Source organism: Rhincodon typus, chromosome 24 (genome assembly GCF_021869965.1).
Source record: "Rhincodon typus isolate 14 chromosome 24, sRhiTyp1.1, whole genome shotgun sequence".
NCBI classification, from domain to species: Eukaryota; Metazoa; Chordata; class Chondrichthyes; order Orectolobiformes; family Rhincodontidae; genus Rhincodon; species Rhincodon typus.
In genome coordinates, this window is record NC_063355.1 from 38,241,537 (window position 1) to 38,248,960 (window position 7,424).

Sequence of the window (7,424 nt, forward strand, 5' to 3'; positions counted from 1 at the left end):
GCTGGACTGACCTATCCCCTTCCTAACTCCCTACCTACACTCACCTTTCCTGGCCCCATCCCCGCCTCTTCGACCTGTTTGTTTCCTCTCCACCTATCCTCTCCTCTATCCCTCTTCTATCCGCCTCCCACTCTCTCCCTATTTATTTCAAAACCCCCTTCCCCTCCCCCTTTTCTGATGAAGGGTCTAGGCCCGAAACGTCAGCCTCTCTGCTCCTATGATGCTGCTTGGCCTGCTGTGTTCATCCAGCCCTGCGCCTTGTTGTCTCGGATTCTCCAGCATCTGCAGTTCCTACTATCTCTGATTCAACAATGGTAACCCAGAAGACTTCTATACAAAACCCTGGTTTGGCCACATCTGGAGTATTGTGTCCAGTTCTGGTCGCCTCATTACAGGAAAGATGTGGAAGCGTTGGAAAAGGTGCAGAGGAGATTTACCAGGATGTCGTCTGGAATGGAGGGAAAGTCTTACGAGGAAAGGTTGAGAGAACTAGGGTTTTTCTCTTTAGAACGACGAAGGATGAGAGGTGACTTGGTCGAGGTGTACAAAATGATCAGAGGTATAAATAGAGTGGACAGCCAGAGACTTTTTCCTAGGGTGGAGGTAGCTATTACGAGGGGGCATAGTTTTAAAGTGAGTGGAGGTAGATATAAGGGAGATGTCAGAGGTAGGTTCTTTACTCAGAGAGTGGTAGGGGCGTGGAATGCATGGCTGGAGAGGGTAGTGGAGTCGGCCTCATTAGGGACATTTAAGCGGCTATTAGATAGGCATATGGATGATACTATAAGGTAGGGGTGGAGGTTAGATAGACCTTAGGTTTAGGTTAAAAGTTCGGCACAACATTGTGGGCCGAAGGGCCTGTACTGTGCTGTACTGTTCTATGTTCTATGTTCTACTTCGAGGCAAGCAGATAGTGCTAACTGCCGAGGTAATCGAACTTCAAAAAATCATTATGGCAACTGTTATGATCCCAGTTGATGTTACTGCTAGGTAGTCAGATCCCATATTGAAATCTGGCTTGATAGATCATACTTTGATTTTTAAATTTAAAGAGGTAAATAGGATACAATACTCTCCAATAGAAGACTGGGTGCAGGTTCATTTTTCCTTGAAAGTGGAGTTGCAGGTAGACAAGATAGTGAAGAACACATTTGGTACGCTCAGCTTTAATGGTCTGTGCGTTGAGTATAGGAGTTGGAGGTCATTTTGCAGCAGTACAAGACATTGGTTGGGCCACTTTTGGAATACTGCGTTCAGTTCTGGTCTCCCTGCTTGAAGGTGTTCGGAAAAGATTTACAAGTATATTGCCAGGGTTGGAGCGTTTGAGTTATAGGGAGAAGCTCAATAGGCTGGGGTTATTTTCCCTGGAGGGTCGGAGGCTGAGGGGTGAGCTTATAGAGGTTCATAAAATCATGAATAAAGTGAATAGCTGTGGTCTTTTTTCCCAGGGTAGTGAACTAGAGGGCATAGGTTTAAGGTGATAGTTTTAAAAGGGACCTAAGGGGTAATTGTTTCACACAGATGGTGGTGCATGTATAGAAAAAGCTGCCAGAGGACGTGGCTGAGGATGGTACAATTACAACATTTAAAAGGCATCTAGATGGGTACATGCGTAGGAAAGGTTTAGAGGAATATGGGCCAAATGGTGGCAAATGGGACTAGATTAATTTAGGATATCTGGTTGACACGGACAAGTTGAACCAAAGAATCTGTTTCCATGCTGTACAACTCTATGACTAAGATAAAACTACATTTTCTGAGGGGTCATCTGTGATCTGGACCAACTTTATTGACATGTTGATTTTTTTTTATCAATGGGTATTGCATGAATTTCAATCAGGCATGGGAGAAAGTACCACAATATAGTGAGATAGTGAGTCTTGGTTAATGAAAAATGGCTTATAGCTGATAGAAATTCAATTAAACGGGCTGGGGCATTTAATGTTACAATTCTTGAGGACAGGGACACCAAGTACTAAAACCAAAACCTAATCAGGAATTGCTGGAGAAATTCTGTGTGTCTGGCAGCATATGTGGAAACAAAGCAGAATTAATGTTTTGTGTCCAGTCCAGAGGCTTTAGGGTCCCCTTTTGGAAAATGAGATGTTGTTCTTTCAGCTTGCGTTGAGCTTTGCTGGAACTCTGCAACAGGAGTGAGACAGTCCCTGCAGGACTCAATGTTGTGTTCAATAATTTCATGTCCTTCCTATCCTTGTCTTTTAGTCACCCCCACACTCCAGGTCTTATGATCACATGGGCTGTTTCCAGAACAACCAATCCATTTTCACCCATTAATGGTCCCCATTATCCGCTTTCCTCTTGTCTGTAGCATGCCATTATCCATCCCCTTGTTTGCCCAACTGTCTTTCTCTCCTAATAGGCTCCATCTCCAGCTATCTTCTCACTCTCTTAACACTGCCCACTCGCCCTGTCTTTGCATATATACCACCTTTCCCTAGCTACCATTAGTTCTATTGAGGATCACTGGATCCAAAAAGTTGACTCTGTTTTCTTTCCACAGGTGCTGCCAGACTTGATGGGTTTCTCCAGCAATATCAGTTTCTTATTCAGATTTCCAGCATCCATAGTACATCATTTATTAAACCAAATAAAAACCTATGTATACTTTACAAGCAGGAGCTCTCACTCTTGAGCAGAATGCTACGTATTGGCATCAATCTCATTCCAGACCTGGAATGGATTCAACACAATAATCAAAGTACAGCCAGTCAAAGAAAAGCCAGCATATGGTTTTACAACTGAATGCTATTCCCCACACAAGATAACTGAAATATCAGCACATGAATTGAGTCAGATTACAACACAGCACCGTGAATGACTAGTTATGATAAATCCAAACCACACATGAGATACAGCGTTGACTTGGAGAGGACAACTGCATGTAAAATACTTGATTTCCCTACCTTTCAACTACTATAAACATTGTCAAATCAAGAAGGAAGAAATCTTCAGAAAACACACAGAGGGACCATATCTGGAGTACTGTGAGCAGTTCTGGTCTTCTTTTTTTAAGAAAAAGTATTATTTCATTGGAAGCAGTTCAGAGAAGATTCACTAGAATGATTCCCAGTATAGATGGATTGTTTTATGAGCAAAGGCTAAACAGTTGGGATTCTGCTCATTGGAATTTAGAAGAATAAGAGGTGACCTCATTGAAACTTATAGGATTCTTAAGGGGCTCAACAGGGTAAATGCAGAGAGGATGTTTCCCCTTCATGGGAGAGACTAGGACCAGAGGGCGTAGTGTCAGAATAAAGGGGTGTCAATTTAAGACTGAGTTGTGGAGGAATTTCTTCTCTCAGAGGGTTGTGATTGTTTGGCACTCCTTGTCACAGAGAGCTGTGGAGGCAATGTTCTTGTGTATACTTAAGGTTGAGATAGATAGATTCTTGATTAATCAGGGAATCAAGGATTATGGAGAAAAGGCAGGAAGATAGATGTGAGGAATGTTGGATCAGCGATGATCATATTGAATGGTGGAGAGTCTCAAGGAATTGGAAAGCCTACTCCCGTTCCTATTTCATACGGTCTTGTTCTCTTCGGGAATGAATGGGTTGGTTTTACTTATAATTCAACTCTGAGAGTGAAATAGCTCCGCAGAGGCCCATATCCCATCATCAAGTCACCCTTTAATCACAAGTGGAGAGTCCTTAACATTGATTCATCTCCCTCAGAGCCAGCTCTCAGAGTGAACAGGAAGTCTGACAGTTCTATTTATACTTGTCAGTCAGGGCTCCCTGATTGGACCAGATTAACAGCCCCGATCAGGAAACTCATATTCTATGAGGTCCACCTGACTGATCTTGTTACAATCATTACACTAGCACCTGCATTTCTTTGGCTTTTCATTCAGGAAATGTAGCTTACGTGTAGCTTACTGAAGCTGACAACAAAAAAGGGTAAATTTAACAAAGAAGCATTTGTTGTAGGTTTGATTCACTGCTTTAAAATGTCTGTTCCATGGTCTCACTTCCAGCTCTTCCTACAGCCATGTTTACTTTTCACTGAGTTCACAAATAGCCTTAATTAATCATCGACAGTGATCATCCATAGTACACAGACTAACATAACCAGACACAGAACAATTGAAGACTACAAGGTGTATCAGAGTTTGTGTCTATGAGGTTCAGGAATGTTTCTCCTTGAGCTAAAGATTGCAGCTGACTTCAGCTTGGGCCCACAGCCTTGCTCCGACTTGTTACCTCCCCCGTACATCTTACTCAGTCCCCTCCTGTTTTCAAAAAGCAGAAGAACTCCAGATGCTGGAAGTCGGAAACTGAAACAGAAATTGTTGGAAAAGTTCAGCAGGTCTGGCAGTGTCTGTGGAGAGAAATCAGAGTTAACATTTCGGGTTGAGTGACCCTTCCTCAGAACTCCGATGATTCTGGGTGGATTTCCTTCTGTTTTCTCCTGCAGCTTGCACAAAGTCATAGCAACATAACATTTAAAGCCCCTTCACCAATGAGCTGCCTAATGAGGAACAGCCCATACATCTCATGGTAATGAGCCCCGGGGCCCAGTATCAGGTACATATCGGGCTTAGCCATTCGAGAACAGGGATTGTTCATCTCTGCAAATCCATTCCTACAATAACAGAGTTTACCATCCCTGCTAGCTCACCCACTAGGCACTTTGACCACTTTTACACAGCACTCATCCAGAGACACTGACAGTATGGACCATTTGCCAGGAAATCCTCACTGAGCGAGTCTATGCAAAACCTACAACCCAACTCTATCACAAACCACATCACCCCTGATTTCCCAGCAGCAGCTCACAGCTTTTACTTCACAGGGTCATTCCAGAGAAGGTTCACCAGGATGTTGCCTGGTCTGGAAGGTTTTAGCCATGAGGTGAGGTTGGATAAACTCAGACTGTTTTCACTGGAAAGACTGATGTCGAGGGGTGACCTGATAGAGGTCTACAAAATTAAGAGAGGCATAGATAGAGTGAAATGTTAAGAGGTTTTTTTCCCCAGCGGAAAGATCAACTACAAAAGGGCACAGGTTCAAGGTGGGAGGGGCAAGTTTAGAGGACAGGTGCGGGGAACATGTTTCCCACAGAGGGTGGTGGGTGCCTGGACTGCACTGCCAGTGGAGGTGGTGGAAGCTGGCACGTTAGCAATATTTCATGTGTATCTTGATAGACACACGAACAGGAGGTGAACAGAAGGATAGGTACCACATATGGGCAATAAGTCGCAGATTTAAATTAAGATTATGAATCAGTACAGGCTTGGTCGGGCCGAGGGGCCTGTCCCTGTGCTGTGTTGTGTAACATGAGCTGTGCACAGCTGTTTTCACCAAACCACAGATGAATTGTTTGCAGTGACCAAGCAATTTTTATCTTGTTTCTCATGGATAGTGAGTTGCAGCTTGTCAGGGCACGCTGATGTAACTGAGGGATAGAATTCCTGATGTTTCACAGTGCCCTGGATTGCTGTCACATGGTCCTACTCAATACAACCATCTGTGTCAAAAAGGATTTTTCTCTAACAGAATCTTTGGCAAAGAAGCAAGCTTTTCAGCTGAACCTGTGCCAATGTTTATGCTGCCCAGAAGCATTGTCATATTCAATTTATTTCATCTCCATCCATTAACATGTCCTCATCATCCTCTTTCCCTCAGGCATGCATCTCGTGGCAGACGTTTTTCTCACAAACATTGGGTTGCGCCATGATGGCCAACTTTGTGTTAACCAGAGTTGGATTCTATTGACAAACCCTAGTTGCCCTTGAACTGAGTAACTAACTAGGCTGTTTCAGAGGGCAGGTGAGAGGTCAACTATATTGCTGTGGGTCTGGAGTCACATTTAGGTCAGACCAGGTGAAGATGGCGGATTTCCTTCCCTGAAAAGCAGTAGGGTGTGAGATGGGCTTTTTCTGTGACAATCAGCAATGGGTTCATGGTCATCCTAACCCTGAAAAGTGTGAGGTGATTCATTTTGGAAAGACAAACTTGAAAACAGAATACAGGGTTAACGGAAAGATTCTTGGCAGTGTGGAGGAGCAGAGGGATCTGGGGTTCATGTTCACAGTTCCCTGAGAGCTGCCACCCAGGTGGATAGAGTTGTTAAGAAGGCGTATGGTGTGTTAGCTTTCATTAATAGAGGGATTGAGTTCAAGAGCCGTGAAGTTATGCTCCAGCAATACAAAAGCCTGATTCGACCACATCTGGAGTATTGTGTCCAGTTCTGGTCACCTCATTACAGAAAAGATGTGGAAGCGTTAGAAAAGGTGCAGAGGAGATTTACCAGGATGTTGCCTGGAATGGACGGAAGGTCTTACGAGGAAAGGTTGAGAGAACTAGGGTTTTTCTCTTTAGAACGACGAAGGATGAGAGGTGACTTGATAGAGGTGTACAAAGTGATCAGAGGTATAGATAGAGTGGACAGCCAGAGACTTTTTCCTAGGGTGGAGGTAGCTATTACGAGGGGGCATAGTTTTAAAGTGAAAGGAAGTAGATATCGGGGAGACGTCAATGGTAGGTTCTTTACTCAGAGAGTGGTAGGGGTGTGGAATGCATTGCCGGAGAGGTTCGTGGAGTTGGCCTCATTAGGGACATTTAAGCGGCTATTAGATAGGCATATGGATGATAGTATAAGGTAGCGGTGGAGGTTAGATAGAACTTAGGTTTAGGGTAAAAGTTCGGCACAACATCGTGGACCGAAGGGCCTGTACTGTGCTGTACTGTTCTATGTTCTATGTTCTATGTTCTATCCTTTCTTAATTCTTATTTATTGAATTCAAGTTATACCCCTTGCCATGAGCACGATTCAAACCCATGTCGAACCCAGAAAATGAGCTGAGTGTCTGGATTAAGAGTCTAGCAATAACCCAACTAGGCCATCACCTCCCCTTCAGATTTCATGACCTTGTAGCAGAGGTATGGGTAATCAGGAGGTTTGGATAATCTGGAGTTTCTGAGCCAGTGACCATTTGCTGTAAAGAAGGACTTTGTTTCTACGGCGATGATTGATCTGATAAATGTGGCTGAGTCAGAGAGAATGCTTCACAAGGAAAGGCTGCTGATGGAATGAACATATGCCAGGCCTCTCTGAGTTGGTGACCTCATCCTGCTAAAAGATGTTGAGGAGATATTGAATCGAATCATTTATTGTCACATGTATTCAACATAAAATACAGTGAAAAGTGTGTATCGTCGCCATACGTAGGCGCCATTCATATTAACTTAGAATAAAATGAAAAAAGATAACTTAAAGAGAATCTGGCGCTTCCTTCTCCACTGCTACAGTCACACTCTGGGCTACACCAGCCTACACCATGTTACCGAGAGAGTGTCCCGTTCTGCGCTACACCAGCCCACACCGTGTTACCGAGAGAGTGTCCCGCTCTGAGCTACACCAGCCCACACCGTGTTACCGAGAGAGTGTCCCGCTCTGGG